The 23,473-nt window shown below is 63.9% G+C and overlaps 1 protein-coding gene across 2 annotated transcripts in view; it reads left to right on the top strand.

The window, feature by feature from the left end:
- The first annotated feature begins 363 nt into the window (after positions 1-363).
- PPP2R5D (protein phosphatase 2 regulatory subunit B'delta) overlaps positions 364-23,473 on the top strand; it is a 96,335-nt gene continuing 73,225 nt past the window's right edge. For both annotated transcript variants that reach the window (XM_073671652.1, XM_073671651.1), the window contains exon 1: positions 364-432. The gene's annotated coding sequence lies outside the window, so the exon portion shown is untranslated. The remainder of the gene's footprint in view (positions 433-23,473) is intronic.

Genomic DNA, 23,473 nt, shown 5'->3' with positions numbered 1-23,473 from the left:
CGGAGGGGGGAGTGAGTGAGAGAGAGAGAGAGGAGACATCGGTAGGTGGGCGGGAGAGAGGAGACACCGGGGGGGGGGGGGGGGGGAGACACCGGAGGGGGGAGTGAGAGAGGAGACACGGGGGGGGGGGGAGAGGAAACACCGGAGGGGGAGTGAGAGAGAGGAGACACCGGAGGGGGGGAGTGAGAGAGACGAGACACCGGGGGGGGTGGGGGGGGGAGACACCGAAGAGGGGAGTGAGAGAGAGGAGACACTGGGGGGAGGAGACACCGTGGGAGACATGGCTGCCCTACAAAAAGGGGGAGGCTGGAGAGTTGAGGGGCAGACGCGCTGTGTGACTCCCTGTCCCGTTCTTACCAGGAGCCAGTCAAGCCACCTGTGGGTCGCTGTGCAGTGAAGAACGGCAAAGATGGAGGAGCTGCTGCTGAGGAGGTGAGAGCTGAGCTGCACTCTCGCCAAGTGTGTGTGTATTGGGGGTCGGCGGGGGCAGCCTCTCTACCTGGTTGGGGGGAGGTCAGGGGTAGGCGTTCTTGCTGGTGGGGGGTGTCGGGGGAGGGGGATGGGGTAGCTGCTCTCGCTTGTTGGGGAGGGTCGGGGGCAGCCGCTCTCGCTCGTTAGGGGGAGGTCAGGGGGTAGGTGCTTTTGCTGGTGGGGTGGTCGGCGGGGGAAGCCGCTTTCCCTGGGGTTGGAGGTGGGGGGCAGCCTTTCGCTGGTTGGGGGGAGGTCAGGGGGTAGGCGCTATTACTGTTGGGGTTTGACGGGGGCAGCCGCTCTCGCTGGTTGGGGGAAGGTCAGGGGGTAGGCGCTTTTACTGGTGGGGTTTGATGGGGTAGCCGCTCTCGCTTGTTGGGGAGGGTCGGGGGCAGCCGCTCTCGCTCGTTAGGGGAAGGTCAGGGGGTAGGTGCTTTTGCTGGTGGGGTGGTCGGCGGGGGAAGCCGCTTTCCCTGGGGTTGGAGGTGGGGGGCAGCCATTCGCTGGTTGGGGGGAGGTCAGGGGGTAGGCGCTATTACTGGTGGGGTTTGACGGGGGCAGCCGCTCTCGCTGGTTGGGGGGAGGTCAGGGGGTAGGCTCTTTTACTGGTGCTGTTTGATGGGGGCAGCCGGTCTCGCTGGGGTTGGAGGTGGGGATTGGGGGGACAGCAGCTCTCGCTGGTTGGGGGGCAGCTGCTTTCACTGGTTGGGGGGGGTGAAGTCATTGGGTAGGTGCTCTTGCTGGAGTTAGAGGTGGGGGTCGGCTGAGGCAGCCGCTCTCGCTGGTTGGGGTGAGGTCAGAGGGTAGTTGCACTTGTTGATGGGGGGGAGGTCAGTGGGGAGGCGCTTTTCCTGGTGGGGGTCGGCGGGAGCAGCCGCTCTCACTGGTGTTGAAGGTGGGGGCATCCGCTCTCGCTGGACTAGTGTTGGGGGTTGAGTCGGGGGGGGCAGCCGCTCTCGCTGGTGTTGGGGGTTGAGTCGGGGGGGGGGGGGGCAGCCGCTCTCGCTGGTGTTGGGGGTTGAGTCGGGGGGGGGGGGGGAGCCGCTCTCGCTGGTGTCGGGGGTTGAGTCGGGGGGGCAGCCGCTCTCGCTGGTGTCGGGGATTGAGTCGGGGGGGCAGCCGCTCTCGCTGGTGTTGAGGGTTGAGTCGGGGGGGCAGCCGCTCTCGCTGGTGTTGAGGGTTGAGTCGGGGGGGCAGCCGCTCTCGCTGGTGTCGGGGGGGGGCAGCTGCTCTCGCTGGTGTCGGGGGTTGAGTCGGGGGGGCAGCCGCTCTTGCTGGTGTCGGGGGTTGAGTCGGGGGGGCAGCCGCTCTCGCTGGTGTCGGGGGTTGAGTCGGGGGGGGGCAGCCGCTCTTGCTGGTGTCGGGGGTTGAGTCGGGGGCGCAGCCGCTCGTGTCGCCGGTGTCGGGGGTTGAGTCGGGGGGGGGGGCAGCCGCTCTCGCTGGTGTCGGGGGTTGAGTCGGGTGGGGGGGGGGGCAGCCGCTCTCGCTGGTGTCGGGGGTTGAGTCGGGTGGGGGGGGGCAGCCGCTCTCGCTGGTGTCGGGGGTTGAGTCGGGGGGGCAGCCGCTCTCGCTGGTGTCGGGGGGGGCAGCCGCTCTCGCTGGTGTCGGGGGGGGGCAGCCGCTCTCGCTGGTGTCGGGGGGGGGCAGCCGCTCTCGCTGGTGTCGGGGGGGGGGGGGCAGCCGCTCTCGCTGGTGTCGGGGGTTGAGTCGGGGGGGGGGGCAGCCGCTCTCGCTGGTGTCGGGGGGGGGGGGCAGCCGCTCTCGCTGGTGTCGGGGGTTGAGTCGGGGGGGGGGGCAGCCGCTCTCGCTGGTGTCGGGGGTTGAGTCGGGGGGGGGCAGCCGCTCTCGCTGGTGTCGGGGGTTGAGTCGGGGGGAGGGGCAGCCGCTCTCGCTGGTGTCGGGGGTTGAGTCGGGGGGGGGGGCAGCCGCTCTCGCTGGTGTCGGGGGTTGAGTCGGGGGGGGCAGCCGCTCTCGCTGGTGTCGGGGGTTGAGTCGGGGGGGGGGCAGCCGCTCTCGCTGGTGTCGGGGGGGGGGGGCAGCCGCTCTCGCTGGTGTCGGGGGGGGGGGGCAGCCGCTCTCGCTGGTGTCGGGGGGGGGGCAGCCGCTCTCGCTGGTGTCGGGGGGGGCAGCCGCTCTCGCTGGTGTCGGGGGGGGGGGCAGCCGCTCTCGCTGGTGTCGGGGGGGGGCAGCCGCTCTCGCTGGTGTCGGGGGGGGGGGCAGCCGCTCTCGCTGGTGTCGGGGGGGGCAGCCGCTCTCGCTGGTGTCGGGGGGGGCAGCCGCTCTCGCTGGTGTCGGGGGTTGAGTCGGGGGGGCAGCCGCTCACGCTGGTGTCGGGGGGGGGGGGGGGGGGCAGCCGCTCTCGCTGGTGTCGGGGGTTGAGTCGGGGGGGCAGCCGCTCTCGCTGGTGTCGGGGGGGGGCAGCCGCTCTCGCTGGTGTCGGGGGGGGGGCAGCCGCTCTCGCTGGTGTCGGGGGTTGAGTCGGGGGGGCAGCCACTTTCGCTGATGTCGGGGGTTGAGTCGGGGGGGCAGCCGCTCTCGCTGGTGTCGGGGGTTGAGTCGGGGGGGCAGCCGCTCTCGCCGGTGTCGGGGGGGCAGCCGCTCTCGCCGGTGTCGGGGGTTGAGTCGGGGGGGGCAGCCGCTCTCGCCGGTGTCGGGGGGGGGGGGGCAGCCGCTCTCGTCGGGGGGGGGGGGGGCAGCCGCTCTCGCTGGTGTCGGGGGGGGGGGGGGGCAGCCGCTCTCGCTGGTGTCGGGGGGGGGGGGGGGGCAGCCGCTCTCGCCGGTGTCGGGGGGGAGGGGGCAGCCGCTCTCGCCGGTGTCGGGGGGAGGGGGCAGCCGCTCTCGCCGGTGTCGGGGGGGGCGCAGCCGCTCGTGTCGCCGGTGTCGGGGGTTGAGTCGGGGGGGGGCAGCCGCTCTCGCCGGTGTCGGGGGGGGGCAGCCGCTCTCGCCGGTGTCGGGGGGGGGGGGGCAGCCGCTCTCGCCGGTGTCGGGGGGGGGGGGGCAGCCGCTCTCGCCGGTGTCGGGGGGGGGGGGCAGCCGCTCTCGCCGGTGTCGGGGGGGGGGGGGGGCAGCCGCTCTCGCCGGTGTCGGGGGGGGGGGGGGGGCAGCCGCTCTCGCCGGTGTCGGGGGGGGGGGGGGCAGCCGCTCTCGCCGGTGTCGGGGGTTGAGTCGGGGGGGGGGCAGCCGCTCTCGCCGGTGTCGGGGGTTGAGTCGGGGGGGGCAGCCGCTCTCGCCGGTGTCGGGGGGGGGGGGGGGAGCAGCCGCTCTCGCTGGTGTCGGGGGTTGAGTCGGGGGGGCAGCCGCTCTCGCTGGTGTCGGGGGGGGGGGGGGCAGCCGCTCTCGCTGGTGTCGGGGGGGGGCAGCCGCTCTCGCTGGTGTCGGGGGTTGAGTCGGGGGGGCAGCCGCTCTCGCTGGTGTCGGGGGTTGAGTCGGGGGGCAGCCGCTCTCGCCGGTGTCGGGGGGGCAGCCGCTCTCGCCGGTGTCGGGGGTTGAGTCGGGGGGGGCAGCCGCTCTCGCCGGTGTCGGGGGGGGGCAGCCGCTCTCGTCGGGGGGGGCAGCCGCTCTCGCTGGTGTCGGGGGGGGGGCAGCCGCTCTCGCCGGTGTCGGGTGGGGGGGGCAGCCGCTCTCGCCGGTGTCGGGGGGGCAGCCGCTCTCGCCGGTGTCGGGGGGGAGGGGGCAGCCGCTCTCGCCGGTGTCGGGGGGGAGGGGGCAGCCGCTCTCGCCGGTGTCGGGGGGGGGGGGGGGGGGCGCAGCCGCTCGTGTCGCCGGTGTCGGGGGTTGAGTCGGGGGGGGGCAGCCGCTCTCGCCGGTGTCGGGGGTTGAGTCGGGGGGGGGCAGCCGCTCTCGCCGGTGTCGGGGGGGGGGGGGCAGCCGCTCTCGCCGGTGTCGGGGGGGGGGGGGGGCAGCCGCTCTCGCCGGTGTCGGGGGGGGGGGGCAGCCGGTGTCGGGGGTTGAGTCGGGGGGGGGGCAGCCGCTCTCGCCGGTGTCGGGGGTTGAGTCGGGGGGGGCAGCCGCTCTCGCCGGTGTCGGGGGGGGGGGGGAGCAGCCGCTCTCGCCGGTGTCGGGGGGGGGGGGGGAGCAGCCGCTCTCGCTGGTGTCGGGGGGGGGGGGCAGCCGCTCTCGCTGGTGTCGGGGGGGGGGGCAGCCGCTCTCGCTGGTGTCGGGGGGGGCAGCCGCTCTCGCTGGTGTCGGGGGGGGGCAGCCGCTCTCGCTGGTGTCGGGGGTTGAGTCGGGGGGGCAGCCGCTCTCGCCGGTGTCGGGGGGGCAGCCGCTCTCGCCGGTGTCGGGTTTTGAGTCGGGGGGGGCAGCCGCTCTCGCCGGTGTCGGGGGGGGGGGGGGGGGGCAGCCGCTCTCGTCGGGGGGGGGGGGGGCAGCCGCTCTCGCTGGTGTCGGGGGGGGGGGGGGGGGGGGGCAGCCGCTCTCGCCGGTGTCGGGGGGGCAGCCGCTCTCGCCGGTGTCGGGGGGGAGGGGGCAGCCGCTCTCGCCGGTGTCGGGGGGGAGGGGGCAGCCGTTCTCGCCGGTGTCGGGGGGGGCGCAGCCGCTCGTGTCGCCGGTGTCGGGGGTTGAGTCGGGGGGCAGCCGCTCTCGCCGGTGTCGGGGGTTGAGTCGGGGGGGCAGCCGCTCTCGCTGGTGTCGGGGGTTGAGTCGGGGGGGGGGGCAGCCGCTCTCGCTGGTGTCGGGGGTTGAGTCGGGGGGGGGGGGGGGGCAGCCGCTCTCGCTGGTGTCGGGGGTTGAGTCGGGGGGGGCAGCCGCTCTCGCTGGTGTCGGGGGTTGAGTCGGGGGGGGGGGGCAGCCGCTCTCTCTGGTGTCGGGGGTTGAGTCGGGGGGGGGGGCAGCCGCTCTCGCTGGTGTCGGGGGTTGAGTCGGGGGGGCAGCCGCTCTCGCTGGTGTCGGGGGTTGAGTCGGGGGGGGGCAGCCGCTCGTGTCGCCGGTGTCGGGGGTTGAGTCGGGGGGGGGCAGCCGCTCTCGCCGGTGTCGGGGGTTGAGTCGGGGGGGCAGCCGCTCTCGCCGGTGTCGGGGGTTGAGTCGGGGGGGCAGCCGCTCTCGCTGGTGTCGGGGGGGGCAGCCGCTCTCGCTGGTGTCGGGGGTTGAGTCGGGGGGGCAGCCGCTCTCGCTGGTGTCGGGGGTTGAGTCGGGGGGGCAGCCGCTCTCGCTGGTGTCGGGGGGGGGCAGCCGCTCTCGCTGGTGTCGGGGGGGGGCAGCCGCTCTCGCTGGTGTCGGGGGTTGAGTCGGGGGGGGCAGCCACTTTCGCTGGTGTCGGGGGTTGAGTCGGGGGGGGCAGCCACTTTCGCTGGTGTCGGGGGTTGAGTCGGGGGGGCAGCCGCTCTCGCTGGTGTCGGGGGTTGAGTCGGGGGGGCAGCCGCTCTCGCCGGTGTCGGGGGGGCAGCCGCTCTCGCCGGTGTCGGGGGTTGAGTCGGGGGGGGCAGCCGCTCTCGCCGGTGTCGGGGGGGGGGGGGCAGCCGCTCTCGCCGGTGTCGGGTGGGGGGGGCAGCCGCTCTCGCCGGTGTCGGGGGGGCAGCCGCTCTCGCCGGTGTCGGGGGGGAGGGGGCAGCCGCTCTCGCCGGTGTCGGGGGGGGGGGGGGCGCAGCCGCTCGTGTCGCCGGTGTCGGGGGTTGAGTCGGGGGGGGGGCAGCCGCTCTTGCCGGTGTCGGGGGGGGGCAGCCGCTCTCGCCGGTGTCGGGGGGGGGGGGGCAGCCGCTCTCGCCGGTGTCGGGGGGGGGGGGGCAGCCGCTCTCGCCGGTGTCGGGGGGGGGGGGCAGCCGCTCTCGCCGGTGTCGGGGGTTGAGTCGGGGGGGGCAGCCGCTCTCGCCGGTGTCGGGGGGGGGGGAGCAGCTGGTGTCGGGGGTTGAGTCGGGGGGGCAGCCGCTCTCGCTGGTGTCGGGGGGGGGGGGGGCAGCCGCTCTCGCTGGTGTCGGGGGGGGCAGCCGCTCTCGCTGGTGTCGGGGGGGGCAGCCGCTCTCGCTGGTGTCGGGGGGGCAGCCGCTCTCGCTGGTGTCGGGGGGGGCAGCCGCTCTCGCTGGTGTCGGGGGGGCAGCCGCTCTCGCTGGTGTCGGGGGGGCAGCCGCTCTCGCTGGTGTCGGGGGGGCAGCCGCTCTCGCTGGTGTCGGGGGGGCAGCCGCTCTCGCTGGTGTCGGGGGGGCAGCCGCTCTCGCTGGTGTCGGGGGGGTTGAGTCGGGGTGGGCAGCCGCTCTCGCTGGTGTCGGGGGTTGAGTCGGGGGGGCAGCCGCTCTCGCTGGTGTCGGGGGTTGAGTCGGGGGGGGCAGCCGCTCTCGCTGGTGTCGGGGGTTGAGTCGGGGGGGCAGCCGCTCTCGCTGTTGTCGGGTGGGGCAGCCGCTCTCGCTGGTGTCGGGGGTTGAGTCGGGGGGGCAGCCGCTCTCGCTGGTGTCGGGGGTTGAGTCGGGTGGGCAGCCGCTCTCGCCGGTGTCGGGGGTTGAGTCGGGGGGGGCAGCCGCTCTCGCCGGTGTCGGGGGTTGAGTCGGGGGGGGCAGCCGCTCTCGCCGGTGTCGGGGGGGGGGGGGGGCAGCCGCTCTCGCTGGTGTCGGCGGGGGGGGCAGCCGCTCTCGCTGGTGTCGGGGGGGGGGGGGGCAGCCGCTCTCGCCGGTGTCGGGGGGGGGCAGCCGCTCTCGCCGGTGTCGGGGGGGGGGGGGGGCAGCCGCTCTCGCCGGTGTCGGGGGGGGGCAGCCGCTCTCGCCGGTGTCGGGGGGGGGCAGCCGCTCTCGCCGGTGTCGGGGGGGGGCAGCCGCTCTCGCCGGTGTCGGGGGGGGCAGCTGCTCTCGCTGGTGTCGGGGGGGGGCAGCCGCTCTCGCCGGTGTCGGGGGTTGAGTCGGGGGGTGCAGCCGCTCTCGCCGGTGTCGGGGGTTGAGTCGGGGGGGGCAGCCGCTCTCGCCGGTGTCGGGGGGGGGGGGGGGGCAGCCGCTCTCGCCGTTGTCGGGGGGGGGGGGGGGCAGCCGCTCTCGCCGGTGTCGGGGGGGGGGGGGGGGCAGCCGCTCTCGCCGTTGTCGGGGGGGGGGGCAGCCGCTCTCGCCGGTGTCGGGGGGGGGGGGCAGCCGGTGTCGGGGGGGGCAGCCGCTCTCCCTGGTGTCGGGGGGGGCAGCCGCTCTCGCCGGTGTCGGGGGGGGGGCAGCCGCTCTCGCCGTTGTCGGGGGGGGGGGGGGGGGGGGGGCAGCCGCTCTCGCCGGTGTCGGGGGGGGGGGGGGGCAGCCGCTCTCGCTGGTGTCGGGGGGAGGGGGGGGGGTAGCCGCTCTCGTGAGGTGTCGCGTATTGGACTGTATGGTGTGATGTCATCATGTGTATAAATTGTGATTGGTTGGTGTGAGCTTTGATGACATCATTTAGAGACTTCCCCATGTTCGGTAAGGATCTGGGCTGGAGGTCTTCTGTACGGGACACTCACCATCTCATGGAGGTCCACAGAAAGAGAGATGACCCTAGGAGCCGTCATTATCCATTCTTGGTGCTGACGCCTCCAGAACTCTATATTCATTACCGCAGCCCCGCGATCAGCGATGTTCCCGGAACTTCATTCATTGACCGGCTCTGAACCCTCTGAATTTCAAGGTGAAGCATCGGGATCTCGTAGAGGTGACCGGAAAATCTCCAGAAACGGAGGAAACTTTACATCAAGTATTAATTGTAAAGATGTTCTTACAAACTTCTCATTTTCTAATTCTGATCTTACCAGCTATAAAAAATACAAATCTGCCCGGCTGCGGGGTTTATTGTACAACTGGATGCTAAGCGATGGCGGCAGATCTCATTCACCACCTCAAAGTCCTAACTAAAGTCACATCACACACTGCAGACCATCAAATACTCCATGTACAAGGCATAGGTGGAGGCTCAGCTCCTCTCCTCCCTCCCTGCGCTGTGGGGTCACAGAGCTTACCCATAGAAGTCATAGGTGGTGGCTCAGCTCCTCTCCTCCCTCCCTGCGCTGTGGGGTCACAGAGCATACCCATAGAAGTCATAGGTGGTGGCTCAGCTCCTCTCCTCCCTCCCTGCGCTGTGGGGTCACAGAGCATACCCATATAAGTCATAGGTGGTGGCTCAGCTCCTCTCCTCCCTCCCTGTGCTGTGGGGTCACAGCATACCCATATAAGTCATAGGTGGTGGCTCAGCTCCTCTCCTCCCTCCCTGTGCTGTGGGGTCACAGAGCATACCCATAGAAGTCATAGGTGGTGGCTCAGCTCCTCTCCTCCCTCCCTGTGCTGTGGGGTCACAGAGCATACCCATAGAAGTCATAGGTGGTGGCTCAGCTCCTTTCCTCCCCCCCTGCGCTGTGGGGTCACAGAGCATACCCATAGAAGTCGTAGGTGGTGGCTCAGCTCCTCTCCTCCCTCCCTGCGCTGTGACCTCTACAGAGCATACCCATAGAAGTCATAGGTGATGGGTCAGCTCCCCTCCTCCCTCCCTGCGCTGTGACCTCTACAGAGCATACCCATAGAAGTCATAGCAGATGGCTCAGCTCCCCTCCTCCCTGCACAGTGACCCCTGTACAGAGCATACCCATAGAAGTCATGAGATTGCTCAGCTCCCGTTCTCCCTGCGCTGTGACCCCTGTACAGAGCATACCCATAGAAGTCATAGGTGGTGGCTCAGCTCCCCTGCTCACTGCGCTGTGACCCCTGTACAGAGCATACCCATAGAAGTCATAGGTGGTGGCTCAGCTGCTCTTCTCCCTCCCTGCGCTGTGACCCCTGTACAGAGCACACCCATGGAAGTCATAGGTGGAGGCTCAGCTCCCCTCCTCCCTGCTCTGTGACCCCTGTACAGAGCATACCCATAGAAGTCATAGGTGGAGGCTCAGCTCCCCTCCTCCCTGCACTGTGACCCCTGTACAGAGCATAGTCATAGGTGGTGGCTCAGCTCCCCTGCTCACTGCGCTGTGACCCCTGTACAGAGCATACCCATAGAAGTCATAGGTGGTGGCTCAGCTCCCCTCCTCCCTGCACAGTGACCCCTGTACAGAGCATACCCTTAGAAGTCATAGGTGGAGGCTCAGCTCCCCTCCTCCCTGCACAGTGACCCCTGTACAGAGCATACCCATAGAAGTCATAAGAGATTGCTCAGCTCCCTTTCTCCCTGCGCTGTGACCCCTGTACAGAGCATACCCATAGAAGTCATAAGAGATGGCTCAGCTCCCGTCCTCCCTGCGCTGTGACCCCTGTACAGAGCATACCCATAGAAGTCATAAGAGATGGCTCAGCTCCCCTGCTCCCTGCGCTGTGACCCCTGTACAGAGCATACCCATAGAAGTCATAGGTGGTGGCTCAGCTCCCCTCCTCCCTGCGCTGTGACCCCTGTACAGAGCATACCCATAGAAGTCATAAGAGATGGCTCAGCTCCCGTCCTCCCTGCGCTGTGACCCCTGTACAGAGAAAGAAAAAGAACCACCGGAAAAAAGTATATATAACATGGAATATATGTTAGAATCCAGTCTCTGGCATAAAATCCAAGTGATGGAGATCAGCACAAGGACCATAGAATGGCCGACCATTCGGTATAAATACACAAAAAGAAAGAAGAACAACCGAACATCCAGTCCATGAATCAATGGAAAATGGAAGGACTATATTTTATAGATGATAAAATACCTTTATTGATTTACATAGTGGAACACCATACAAAAAAAGAGAATTACGCACGCAAACTGGCATGTTAGTTACTTCCTAACTTTAGACATAAAGGCAAGCGATTAGGACAGTAGGTCTCTATCCACCCAATCCTCTAAGTTAGCAAGAAAATATAACAACAGACGATGCAAAAGATATAATGTTATAGAAAAGGCTGGGCATTGGCAGCCAAGCACAAGGAAAAATACTAGAAATAGACAATAATGTTGATAATATGCTCATAAGGAATAAATGTCAGTGCTGCAATTCATATGTATAGATCGTACAAAATATTCCAAAGATGTGTATAGTCATATTTCCAAAAAGTGATGCCAAAACTGCATTTGTCCCAAGTCTAGGGAGGAGTGGACAGAGGTCAGTAGTCAGTGTATCAGTTAGTCATGTCATATCATACCTGTGGGTAGTAGGCCAGCCGTGCAGCGTAAACCCCGACGCGCGTTTCGGACCGCCGTCCTTCGTCAGGGGATAATGTTGTTAGAGTGTACATGCTTTAAATGGGGGAATAGGTGGTTTGGTGCATAAATGGAGGGAGGAGCGTAATATAATGTCCGGAGCACGTCTCATTGTTCACATGCCGAGGGTCTGCGTTCCAAAATGGCGGAAGGAGATGTATCGCGTAAGTGAGACGGTCGCGCTTTGCGGTTCAACCACCGGAAGTTTTGCGTTCCAGCAAAGCGGAAGGGGGCGTTCCAGTATACCGGAAGAGGGAGAGGATCATGTTTTGCGGTTCAAATATCGGGAGTTCTGCGTTCCAGCAAAATAAAAAGGGGGGAGTGTCAATAAAGGGGCATATATGTGAGTTGTAGGAAAGGTGACAAAAGTGCAGTCTGGAAAAATAGAATACCTGGGACGGGAATAATTGGCGCATGCGCCGTCAGGAGGGACCGGAGGCGCCCCCCCCTGCGTCAAGACGATCGACCGCTTCGGAAATTAATCCGAGCGATCGATCGCCCTAAGATACAGGGGTGGCAGCCCATCGGACCACAGACGGGGGATGCGTGCTCCCGAACCTAGTATATCAGAAATAGGAATTTATATAATAAAGGACACGTTAACCCTATACTCCCAGTGGAGTCACAATGTTGATTAAAAAGCATAAAAAGATATTATGTAAAACTGTGAGTGCCTATAGAAAGGGACAGTAAAAATATATAAATGCCACCCCTGTATCTTAGGGCGATCGATCTCTCGGATTTATTTCCGAAGCGGTCGATCGTCTTGACGCAGGGGGGGGCCGCCTCCGGTCCCTCCTGACGGCGCATGCGCCAATTATTCCCGTCCCAGGTATTCTATTTTTCCAGACTGCACTCTTGTCACCTTTCCTACAACTCACATATATGCCCCTTTATTGACACTCCCCCCTTTTTATTTTGCTGGAACGCAGAACTCCCGATATTTGAACCGCAAAACATGATCCTCTCCCTCTTCCGGTATACTGGAACGCCCCCTTCCGCTTTGCTGGAACGCAAAACTTCCGGTGGTTGAACCGCAAAGCGCGACCGTCTCACTTACGCGATACATCTCCTTCCGCCATTTTGGAACGCAGACCCTCGGCATGTGAACAATGAGACGTGCCCCGGACATTATATTACGCTCCTCCCTCCATTTATGCACCAAACCACCTATTCCCCCATTTAAAGCATGTACACTCTAACAACATTATCCCCTGACGAAGGACGGCGGTCCGAAACGCGCGTCGGGGTTTACGCTGCACGGCTGGCCTACTACCCACAGGTATGATATGACATGACTAACTGATACACTGACTACTGACCTCTGTCCACTCCTCCCTAGACTTGGGACAAATGCAGTTTTGGCATCACTTTTTGGAAATATGACTATACACATCTTTGGAATATTTTGTACGATCTATACATATGAATTGCAGCACTGACATTTATTCCTTATGAGCATATTATCAACATTATTGTCTATTTCTAGTATTTTTCCTTGTGCTTGGCTGCCAATGCCCAGCCTTTTCTATAACATTATATCTTTTGCATCGTCTGTTGTTATATTTTCTTGCTAACTTAGAGGATTGGGTGGATAGAGACCTACTGTCCTAATCGCTTGCCTTTATGTCTAAAGTTAGGAAGTAACTAACATGCCAGTTTGCGTGCGTAATTCTCTTTTTTTGTATGGTGTTCCACTATGTAAATCAATAAAGGTATTTTATCATCTATAAAAAAAAATGGTCCTTACATTTTCCATTGATTCATGGACTGAACCTCTGTACAGAGCATACCCATAGAAGTCATAGGAGATGGCTCAGCTCCCCTCCTCCCTGCGCTGTGACCCCTGTACAGAGCATACCCATAGAAGTCATAGGTGGAGGCTCAGCTCCCCTCCTCCCTCCTGTGACCCCTGTACAGAGCATACCCATAGAAGTCATAGGTGGAGGCTCAGCTCCCCTCCTCCCTGCGCTGTGACCCCTGTACAGAGCATACCCATAGAAGTCATAGGTGGAGGCTCAGCTCCCCTCCTCCCTGCGCTGTGACCCCTGTACAGAGCATACCCATAGAAGTCATAGGTGGAGGCTCAGCTCCCCTCCTCCCTCCTGTGACCCCTGTACAGAGCATACCCATAGAAGTCATAGGTGGAGGCTCAGCTCCCCTCCTCCCTGCGCTGTGACCCCTGTACAGAGCATACCCATAGAAGTCATAGGTGGAGGCTCAGCTCCCCTCCTCCCTGCGCTGTGACCCCTGTACAGAGCATACCCATAGAAGTCATAGGTGGAGGCTCAGCTCCCCTCCTCCCTGCGCTGTGACCCCTGTACAGAGCATACCCATAGAAGTCATAGGTGGAGGCTCAGCTCCCCTCCTCCCTGCGCTGTGACCCCTGTACAGAGCATACCCATAGAAGTCATAGGTGGAGGCTCAGCTCCCCTCCTCCCTGCGCTGTGACCCCTGTACAGAGCATACCCATAGAAGTCATAGGTGGAGGCTCAGCTCCCCTCCTCCCTGCGCTGTGACCCCTGTACAGAGCATAACCATAGAAGTCATAGGTGGTGGCTCAGCTCCCCTCCTCCCTGCGCTGTGACCCCTGTACACGACCTGCTCCCTGCAGATGAATGAATCCTCTCCAGTCTTCTGTTCCTATGGCCGCTGTTAGCAGCTTAGGCAAGATGGAGGCAGAAGAGACGGCGCAAGCAGACGAGTGTGGGGAGCGGAAGCTCCCATCCCTAATAAAGGCAGAGCATCGCAGCCACCACGCAAAGGGGCCTAGACCAGCAGAGCATCGCAGCCACCACGCAAAGGGGCCTAGACCAGCTGAGCATCGCAGCCACCACGCAAAGGGGCCTAGACCAGCAGAGCATCGCAGCCACCACGCAAAGGGGCCTAGACCAGCAGAGCATCGCAGCCACCACGCAAAGGGGCCTAGACCAGCAGAGCATCGCAGCCACCACGCAAAGGGGCCTAGACCAGCTGAGCATCGCAGCCACCACGCAAAGGGGCCTAGACCGGCAGAGCATCGCAGCCACCACGCAAAGGGGCCTAGGCCGGCAGAGCATCGCAGCCACCAGGCAAAGGGGCCTAGACCGGCAGAGCATCGCAGCCACCACGCAAAGGGGCCTAGACCAGCTGAGCATCGCAGCCACCACGCAAAGGGGCCTAGACCGGCAGAGCATCGCAGCCACCAGGCAAAGGGGCCTAGGCCAGCAGAGCATCGCAGCCACCAGGCAAAGGGGCCTAGACCAGCAGAGCATCGCAGCCACCACGCAAAGGGGCCTAGACCAGCAGAGCATCGCAGCCACCACGCAAAGGGGCCTAGATCAGCAGAGCATCGCAGCCACCACGCAAAGGGGCCTAGACCAGCAGAGCATCGCAGCCACAACGCAAAGGGGCCTAGACCAGCAGAGCATCACAGCCACCAGGCGAAGGGGCCTAGGCCGGCAGAGCATCGCAGCCACCAGGCGAAGGGGCCTAGGCCGGCAGAGCATCGCAGCCACCACGCAAAGGGGCCTAGGCCGGCAGAGCATCGCAGCCACCACGCAAAGGGGCCTAGGCCGGCAGAGCATTGCAGCCACCACGCAAAGGGGCCTAGGCCGGCAGAGCATTGCAGCCACCAGGCAAAGGGGCCTAGACCAGCAGAGCATCACAGCCACCAGGCAAAGGGGCCTAGACCGGCAGAGCATCGCAGCCACCACGCAAAGGGGCCTAGGCCGGCAGAGCATCGCAGCCACCACGCAAAGGGGCCTAGGCCGGCAGAGCATCGCAGCCACCACGCAAAGTGGCCTAGGCCGGCAGAGCATCGCAGCCACCACGCAAAGGGGCCTAGGCCGGCAGAGCATCGCAGCCACCAGGCGAAGGGGCCTAGGCCGGCAGAGCATCGCAGCCACCACGCAAAGGGGCCTAGGCCGGCAGAGCATCGCAGCCACCACGCAAAGGGGCCTAGGCCGGCAGAGCATTGCAGCCACCACGCAAAGGGGCCTAGGCCGGCAGAGCATTGCAGCCACCAGGCAAAGGGGCCTAGACCAGCAGAGCATCACAGCCACCAGGCAAAGGGGCCTAGGCCGGCAGAGCATCGCAGCCACCACGCAAAGGGGTGAATCCCACAGGGCTATCAATAAGGTCCTGCTCCTATATCACTGACGCCGCCTCCTGTACTGCAGTGCATATGAAAAGTTCACAAACCCAATGAAAGTGAAGAGCTAACATAATGTAGTTGCATAAATCTGCACACCCTTATACTAATCCTTTGCTGCAGCCCCTGAGATATTTGACTCTTGCGCAGTTTCTCACTGATGAGGTCATGTGTACGGGTCCCCGCTACAGTCATCCCTGATGTGATGGAGGTGTCCTGGTGCCTCCTTTTTTGACTAAGCGAATTTCTAATGTCTGGACGCCACAAAGTCCTGACTGTAGAAGCCATTCATAGCCCTGTGCACACTGGCAGTGCCCTAAGCGGCCCACTGATGATGGCAGCACCTTCATTCCCGACTACTCTGATCTGAGAACTGGGCAGAGGTGCTGCCTGCGGCCCGCGGGGCACTGGTGTGCTTTTGTGTTGCTTGCTCCTTTATTTTAGTGCACTTGCTCTTCTGTCCTATCGGCTTGGTGCCTCCGGTGCAGTGCAGCTGGAGAGATGTCCAGAGCGGCTTGTTTGAGCTGAGGTGGGGTTTGGAGACTTTGTGGTGACGCCAGGATTTCCTCCTGCAGACGAGTCCGGTCACATCAACCGCATATGACCAGTACACGGTTGGCACGCGTGTGGCTGTGGACTGTAGAGGACGGCGGTGGAGCGTCAGCTCTTCCCTGGGCTGTGTAGTGAGGGGCACGTGTGTGGCTGTGGATTGTAGAGGACGGCGGTGGAGCGTCAGCTCTTCCCTGGGCTGTGTAGTGAGGGGCACGTGTGTGGCTGTGGACTGTAGAGGACGACCGTGGAGCGTCAGCTCTCTCCTGGGCTGTGTAGTGAGGGGCACGTGTGTGGCTGTGGACTGTAGAGGACGGCGGTGGAGCGTCAGTTCTTCCCTGGGCTGTGTAGTGAGGGGCACGTGTGTGGCTGTGGATTGTAGAGGACGGCGGTGGAGCGTCAGCTCTTCCCTGGGCTGTGTAGTGAGGGGCACGTGTGTGGCTGTGGACTGTAGAGGACGACCGTGGAGCGTCAGCTCTCTCCTGGGCTGTGTAGTGAGGGGCACGTGTGTGGCTGTGGACTGTAGAGGACGGCGGTGGAGCGTCAGCTCTTCCCTGGGCTGTGTAGTGAGGGGCACGTGTGTGGCTGTGGACTGTAGAGGACGGCGGTGGAGCGTCAGCTCTTCCCTGGGCTGTGTAGTGAGGGGCACGTGTGTGGCTGTGGACTGTAGAGGACGGCGGTGGAGCGTCAGCTCTCTCCTGGGCTGTGTAGTGAGGGGCACGTGTGTGTGGCTGTGGATTGTAGAGGGCGGCGGTGGAGCGTCGGCTCTCTCCTGGGCTGTGTAGTGAGGGGCACGTGTGTGGCTGTGGACTGTAGAGGACGGCGGTGGAGCGTCAGCTCTCTCCTGGGCTGTGTAGTGAGGGGCACGTGTGTGTGGCTGTGGATTGTAGAGGGCGGCGGTGGAGCGTCGGCTCTCTCCTGGGCTGTGTAGTGAGGGGCACGTGTGTGGCTGTGGACTGTAGAGGACGGCGGTGGAGCGTCAGCTCTCTCCTGGGCTGTGTAGTGAGGGGCACGTGTGTGTGGCTGTGGATTGTAGAGGACGGCGGTGGAGCGTCAGCTCTTCCCTGGGCTGTGTAGTGAGGGGCACGTGTGTGTGGCTGTGGACTGTAGAGGACGGCGGTGGAGCGTCAGCTCTCTCCTGGGCTGTGTAGTGAGAGGCACGTGTGTGTGACTGTGGATTGTAGAGGACGGCGGTGGAGCGTCAGCTCTTCCCTGGGCTGTGTAGTGAGGGGCACGTGTGTGTGGCTGTGGATTGTAGAGGACGGCGGTGGAGCGTCAGCTCTCTCCTGGGCTGTGTAGTGAGGGGCACGTGTGTGTGGCTGTGGACTGTAGAGGACGGCGGTGGAGCGTCAGCTCTCTCCTGGGCTGTGTAGTGAGGGGCACGTGTGTGTGGCTGTGGACTGTAGAGGACGGCAGGTCTTCCCTGGGCTGTGTAGTGAGGGGCACGTGTGTGACTGTGGATTGTAGAGGACGGCGGTGGAGCGTCAGCTCTCTCCTGGACTGTGTAGTGAGGGGCACGTGTGTGTGGCTGTGGATTGTAGAGGATGGCGGTGGAGCGTCAGCTCTCTCCTGGACTGTGTAGTGAGGGGCACGTGTGTGTGGCTGTGGTCTGTAGAGGACGGCGGTGGAGCGTCTCCTCTTCCCTGGGCTGTGTAGTGAGGGGCACATGTGTGGCTGTGGACTGTAGAGGACGGCGGGTCTTCCCTGGGCTGTGTAGTGAGGGGGCACGTGTGTGGCTGTGGATTGTAGAGGATGGCGGTGGAGCGTCAGCTCTCTCCTGGGCTGTGTAGTGAGGGGCACGTGTGTGGCTGTGGATTGTAGAGGACGGCGGTGGAGCGTCAGCTCTCTCCTGGGCTGTGTAGTGAGGGGCACGTGTGTGGCTGTGGATTGTAGAGGACGGCGGTGGAGCGTCAGCTCTTCCCTGGGCTGTGTAGTGAGGGGCACGTGTGTGGCTGTGGACTGTAAAGGACGGCGGTGGAGCGTCTGCTCTTCCCTGGGCTGTGTAGTGAGGGGCACGTGTGTGGCTGTGGATTGTAGAGGACGGCGGTGGAGCGTCAGCTCTTCCCTGGGCTGTGTAGTGAGGGGCACGTGTGTGGCTGTAGACTGTAGAGGACGGCGGTGGAGCGTCTGCTCTTCCCTGGGCTGTGTAGTGAGGGGCACGTGTGTGGCTGTGGATTGTAGAGGACGGCAGTGGAGCGTCAGCTCTCTCCTGGGCTGTGTAGTGAGGGGCACGTGTGTGGCTGTGGATTGTAGAGGACGGTGGTGGAGCGTCAGCTCTCTCCTGGGCTGTGTAGTGAGGGGCACGTGTGTGTGGCTGTGGACTGTAGAGGACGGCGGTGGAGCGTCAGCTGTTCCCTGGGCTGTGTAGTGAGGGGCACGTGTGTGGCTGTGGATTGTAGAGGACGGCGGTGGAGAGTCTGCTCTCTCCTGGGCTGTGTAGTGAGGGGCACGTGTGTGGCTGTGGACTGTAGAGGACGGCGGTGGAGCGTCAGCTCTCTCCTGGGCTGTGTAGTGAGGGGCACGTGTGTGACTGTGGACTGTAGAGGACGGCCGTGGAGCGTCAGCTCTTCCCTGGGCTGTGTAGTGAGGGGCACGTGTGTGGCTGTGGACTGTAGAGGACGGCGGTGGAGCGTCAGCTCTCTCCTGGGCTGTGTAGTGAGGGGCACGTGTGTGGCTGTGGACTGTAGAGGACGGCGGTGGAGCGTCAGCTCTCTCCTGGGCTGTGTAGTGAGGGGCACGTGTGTGGCTGTGGACTGTAGAGGACGGCGGTGGAGCGTCAGCTCTTCCCTGGGCTGTGTAGTGAGGGGAACTTGTGTGGCTGTGGACTGTAGAGGACGACCGTGGAGTGTCAGCTCTTCCCTGGGCTGTGTAGTGAGGGGCACGTGTGTGGCTGTGGACTGTAGAGGACGACCGTGGAGCGTCAGCTCTTCCCTGGGCTGTGTAGTGAGGGGCACATGTGTGGCTGTGGATTGTAGAGGACGGCGGTGGAGCGTCAGCTCTTCCCTGGGCTGTGTAGTGAGGGGCACGTATGTGACTGTGGACTGTAGAGGACGGCGGTGGAGCATCTGCTCTTCCCTGGGCTGTGTAGTGAGGGGCACGTGTGTGACTGTGGACTGTAGAGGACGGCGGTGGAGCGTCTGCTCTTCCCTGGGCTGTGTAGTGAGGGGCACGTGTGTGGCTGTGGATTGTAGAGGATGGCGGTGGAGCGTCAGCTCTCTCCTGGGCTGTGTAGTGAGGGGCACGTGTGTGTGACTGTGGATTGTAGAGGACGGCAGGTCTTCCCTGGGCTGTATAGTGAGGGGCACGTGTGTGGCTGTGGATTGTAGAGGACGGCGGTGGAGCGTCAGCTCTCTCCTGGGCGGGCTGTGTAGTGGGGGGCACGTGTGTGTGGCTGTGGACTGTAGAGGACGGCGGTGGAGCGTCTGCTCTTCCCTGGGCTATGTAGTGAGGGGCACGTGTGTGTGGCTGTGGATTGTAGAGGACGGCGGTGGAGCGTCTGCTCTTCCCTGGGCTGTGTAGTGAGGGGCACGTGTGTGGCTGTGGACTGTAGAGGACGGCGGTGGAGCGTCAGCTCTCTCCTGGGCTGTGTAGTGAGGGGCACGTGTGTGTGGCTGTGGACTGTAGAGGACGGCGGTGGAGCGTCATCTCTTCCCTGGGCTGTGTAGTGAGGGGCACGTGTGTGTGACTGTGGATTGTAGAGGACGGCGGTGGAGCGTCTGCTCTTCCCTGGGCTGTGTAGTGAGGGGCACGTGTGTGGCTGTGGATTGTAGAGGACCTCGGTGGAGCGTCAGCTCTTCCCTGGGCTGTGTAGTGAGAGGCACGTGTGTGGCTGTGGATTGTAGAGGACTTCGGTGGAGCGTCAGCTCTCTCCTGGGCTGTGTAGTGAGGGGCACGTGTGTGGCTGTGGACTGTAGAGGACGGCGGTGGAGCGTCAGCTCTCTCCTGGGCTGTGTAGTGAGGGGCACGTGTGTGACTGTGGACTGTAGAGGACGGCCGTGGAGCGTCAGCTCTTCCCTGGGCTGTGTAGTGAGGGGCACGTGTGTGGCTGTGGACTGTAGAGGACGGCGGTGGAGCGTCAGCTCTCTCCTGGGCTGTGTAGTGAGGGGCACGTGTGTGGCTGTGGACTGTAGAGGACGGCGGTGGAGCGTCAGCTCTCTCCTGGGCTGTGTAGTGAGGGGCACGTGTGTGGCTGTGGACTGTAGAGGACGGCGGTGGAGCGTCAGCTCTTCCCTGGGCTGTGTAGTGAGGGGCACTTGTGTGGCTGTGGACTGTAGAGGACGACCGTGGAGCGTCAGCTCTTCCCTGGGCTGTGTAGTGAGGGGCACATGTGTGGCTGTGGATTGTAGAGGACGGCGGTGGAGCGTCAGCTCTTCTCTGGGCTGTGTAGTGAGGGGCACGTATGTGACTGTGGACTGTAGAGGACGGCGGTGGAGCATCTGCTCTTCCCTGGGCTGTGTAGTGAGGGGCACGTGTGTGACTCTGGACTGTAGAGGACGGCGGTGGAGCGTCTGCTCTTCCCTGGGCTGTGTAGTGAGGGGCACGTATGTGGCTGTGGACTGTAGAGGATGGCGGTGGAGCGTCAGCTCTCTCCTGGGCTGTGTAGTGAGGGGCACGTGTGTGTGACTGTGGATTGTAGAGGACGGCAGGTCTTCCCTGGGCTGTATAGTGAGGGGCACGTGTGTGGCTGTGGATTGTAGAGGACGGCGGTGGAGCGTCAGCTCTCTCCTGGGCGGACTGTGTAGTGGGGGGCACGTGTGTGTGGCTGTGGACTGTAGAGGACGGCGGTGGAGTGTCTGCTCTTCCCTGGGCTATGTAGTGAGGGGCACGTGTGTGTGGCTGTGGATTGTAGAGGACGGCGGTGGAGCGTCTGCTCTTCCCTGGGCTGTGTAGTGAGGGGCACGTGTGTGGCTGTGGACTGTAGAGGACGGCGGTGGAGCGTCAGCTCTCTCCTGGGCTGTGTAGTGAGGGGCACGTGTGTGTGGCTGTGGACTGTAGAGGACGGCGGTGGAGCGTCAGCTCTTCCCTGGGCTGTGTAGTGAGGGGCACGTGTGTGTGACTGGATTGTAGAGGACGGCGGTGGAGCGTCTGCTCTTCCCTGGGCTGTATAGTAAGGGGCACGTGTGTGGCTGTGGATTGTAGAGGACCTCGGTGGAGCGTCAGCTCTTCCCTGGGCTGTGTAGTGAGAGGCACGTGTGTGGCTGTGGATTGTAGAGGACTTCGGTGGAGCGTCAGCTCTCTCCTGGGCTGTGTAGTGAGGGGCACGTGTGTGGCTGTGGACTGTAGAGGACGGCGGTGGAGCGTCAGCTCTCTCCTGGGCTGTGTAGTGAGGAGCACGTGTGTGTGGCTGTGGACTGTAGAGGACGGCCGTGGAGCGTCAGCTCTCTCCTGGGCTGTGTAGTGAGGGGCACGTGTGTGGCTGTGGACTGTAGAGGACGGCGGTGGAGCGTCAGCTCTCTCCTGGGCTGTGTAGTGAGGGGCACGTGTGTGTGGCTGTGGATTGTAGAGGACGGCGGTGGAGTGTCAGCTCTTCCCTGGGCTGTGTAGTGAGGGGCACGTGTGTGTGACTGTGGACTGTAGAGGACGGCGGTGGAGCGTCAGCTCTCTCCTGGGCTGTGTAGTGAGGGGCACGTGTGTGTGGCTGTGGACTGTAGAGGACGGCGGTGGAGCGTCAGCTCTTCCCTGGGCTGTGTAGTGAGAGGCACGTGTGTGGCTGTGGACTGTAGAGGACGGCGGTGGAGCGTCAGCTCTCTCCTGGGCTATGTAGTGAGGGGCACGTGTGTGTGGCTGTGGACTGTAGAGGACGGCCGTGGAGCGTCAGCTCTCTCCTGGGCTGTGTAGTGAGGGGCACGTGTGTGGCTGTGGATTGTAGAGGACGGCGGTGGAGCGTCGGCTCTCTCCTGGGCTTTGTAGTGAGGGGCACGTGTGTGTGGCTGTGGATTGTAGAGGACGGCTGTGGAGCGTCAGCTCTTCCCTGCGCTGTGTAGTGAGAGGCACGTGTGTGGCTGTGGACTGTAGAGGACGGCCGTGAAGCATCGGCTCTCTCCTGGGCTGTGTAGTGAGGGGCACGTGTGTGGCTGTGGACTGTAGAGGACGGCCGTGGAGCGTTAGCTCTCTCCTGGGCTGTGTAGTGAGGGGTACGTGTGTGGCTGTGGATTGTAGAGGACGGCGGTGGAGCGTCAGCTCTCTCCTGGGCTGTGTAGTGAGGGGCACGTGTGTGTGGCTGTGGATTGTAGAGGACGGCGGTGGAGCGTCAGCTCTCTCCTGGGCTGTGTAGTGAGGGGCACGTGTGTGTGGCTGTGGACTGTAGAGGACGGCGGTGGAGCGTCTGCTCTTCCCTGGGCTGTGTAGTGAGGGGCACGTGTGTGACTGTGGACTGTAGAGGACGGCGGTGGAGCGTCAGCTCTCTCCTGGGCTGTGTAGTGAGGGGCACGTGTGTGGCTGTGGACTGTAGAGGACGGCGGTGGAGCGTCAGCTCTTCCCTGGGCTGTGTAGTGAGAGGCACGTGTGTGTGGCTGTGGATTGTAGAGGACGGCGGTGGAGCGTCAGCTCTTCCCTGGGCTGTGTAGTGAGGGGCACGTGTGTGTGACTGTGGACTGTAGAGGACGGCGGTGGAGCGTCAGCTCTCTCCTGGGCTGTATAGTGAGGGGCACGTGTGTGTGGCTGTGGATTGTAGAGGACGGCGGTGGAGCGTCAGCGCTCTCCTGGGCTGTGTAGTGAGAGGCACGTGTGTGTGGCTGTGGATTGTAGAGGACGTCGGTGGAGAGTCAGCTCTTCCCTGGGCTGTGTAGTGAGGGGCACGTGTGTGTGGCTGTGGACTGTAGAGGACGGCGGTGGAGCGTCAGCTCTTCCCTGGGCTGTGTAGTGAGGGGCACGTTTGTGACTGTGGACTGTAGAGGACGGCGGCGGAGCGTCAGCTCTGTCCTGGGCTGTGTAGTGAGAGGCACGTGTGTGGCTGTGGACTGTAGAGGACGGCGGTGGAGCGTCTGTTCTTCCCTGGGCTGTGTAGTGAGGGGCACGTGTGTGTGACTGTGGACTGTAGAGGACGGCGGTGGAGAGTCAGCTCTCTCCTGGGCTGTGTAGTGAGGGGCACGTGTGTGTGGCTGTGGATTGTAGAGGACGGCGGTGGAGCGTCAGCTCTTCCCTGGCCTGTGTAGTGAGGGGCACGTGTGTGACTGTGGACTGTAGAGGACGGCCGTGGAGTGTCAGCTCTTCCCTGGGCTGTGTAGTGAGGGGCACGTGTGTGGCTGTGGATTGTAGAGGACGGCAGGTCTTCCCTGGGCTGTATAGTGAGGGGCACGTGTGTGTGACTGTGGACTGTAGAGGACGGCCGTGGAGTGTCAGCTCTTCCCTGGGCTGTATAGTGAGGGGCACGTGTGTGACTGTGGATTGTAGAGGACGGCGGTGGAGCGTCAGCTCTCTCCTGGGCTGTGTAGTGAGGGGCACGTGTGTGGCTGTGGATTGTAGAGGACGGCGGTGGAGCGTCAGCTCTCTCCTGGGCTGTGTAGTGAGGGGCACGTGTATGGCTGTGGATTGTAGAGGACGGCGGTGGAGCGTCAGCTCTCTCCTGGGCTGTGTAGTGAGGGGCACGTGTGTGTGACTGTGGAATGTAGAGGACGGCAGGTCTTCCCTGGGCTGTATAGTGAGGGGCACGTGTGTGGCTGTGGATTGTAGAGGACGGCGGTGTAGCGTCAGCTCTCTCCTGGGCGGGCTGTGTAGTGGGGGGCACGTGTGTGTGGCTGTGGACTGTAGAGGACGGCGGTGGAGCGTCTGCTCTTCCCTGGGCTATGTAGTGAGGGGCACGTGTGTGTGGCTGTGGATTGTAGAGGACGGCGGTGGAGCGTCTACTCTTCCCTGGGCTGTGTAGTGAGGGGCACGTGTGTGGCTGTGGACTGTAGAGGACGGCGGTGGAGCGTCAGCTCTCTCCTGGGCTGTGTAGTGAGGGGCACGTGTGTGTGGCTGTGGACTGTAGAGGACGGCGGTGGAGCGTCAGCTCTTCCCTGGGCTGTGTAGTGAGGGGCACGTGTGTGTGACTGTGGATTGTAGAGGACGGCGGTGGAGCGTCTGCTCTTCCCTGGGCTGTGTAGTGAGGGGCACGTGTGTGGCTGTGGATTGTAGAGGACTTCGGTGGAGCGTCAGCTCTTCCCTGGGCTGTGTAGTGAGAGGCACGTGTGTGGCTGTGGATTGTAGAAGACTTCGGTGGAGCGTCATCTCTCTCCTGGGCTGTGTAGTGAGGGGCACGT

This window comes from Phyllobates terribilis, unplaced genomic scaffold, assembly GCF_046119375.1.
Source record: "Phyllobates terribilis strain yellow unplaced genomic scaffold, ASM4611937v1 Scaffold_3__8_contigs__length_932513732, whole genome shotgun sequence".
NCBI classification, from domain to species: Eukaryota; Metazoa; Chordata; class Amphibia; order Anura; family Dendrobatidae; genus Phyllobates; species Phyllobates terribilis.
This window is presented reverse-complemented; position numbering and strand designations above follow the sequence as displayed.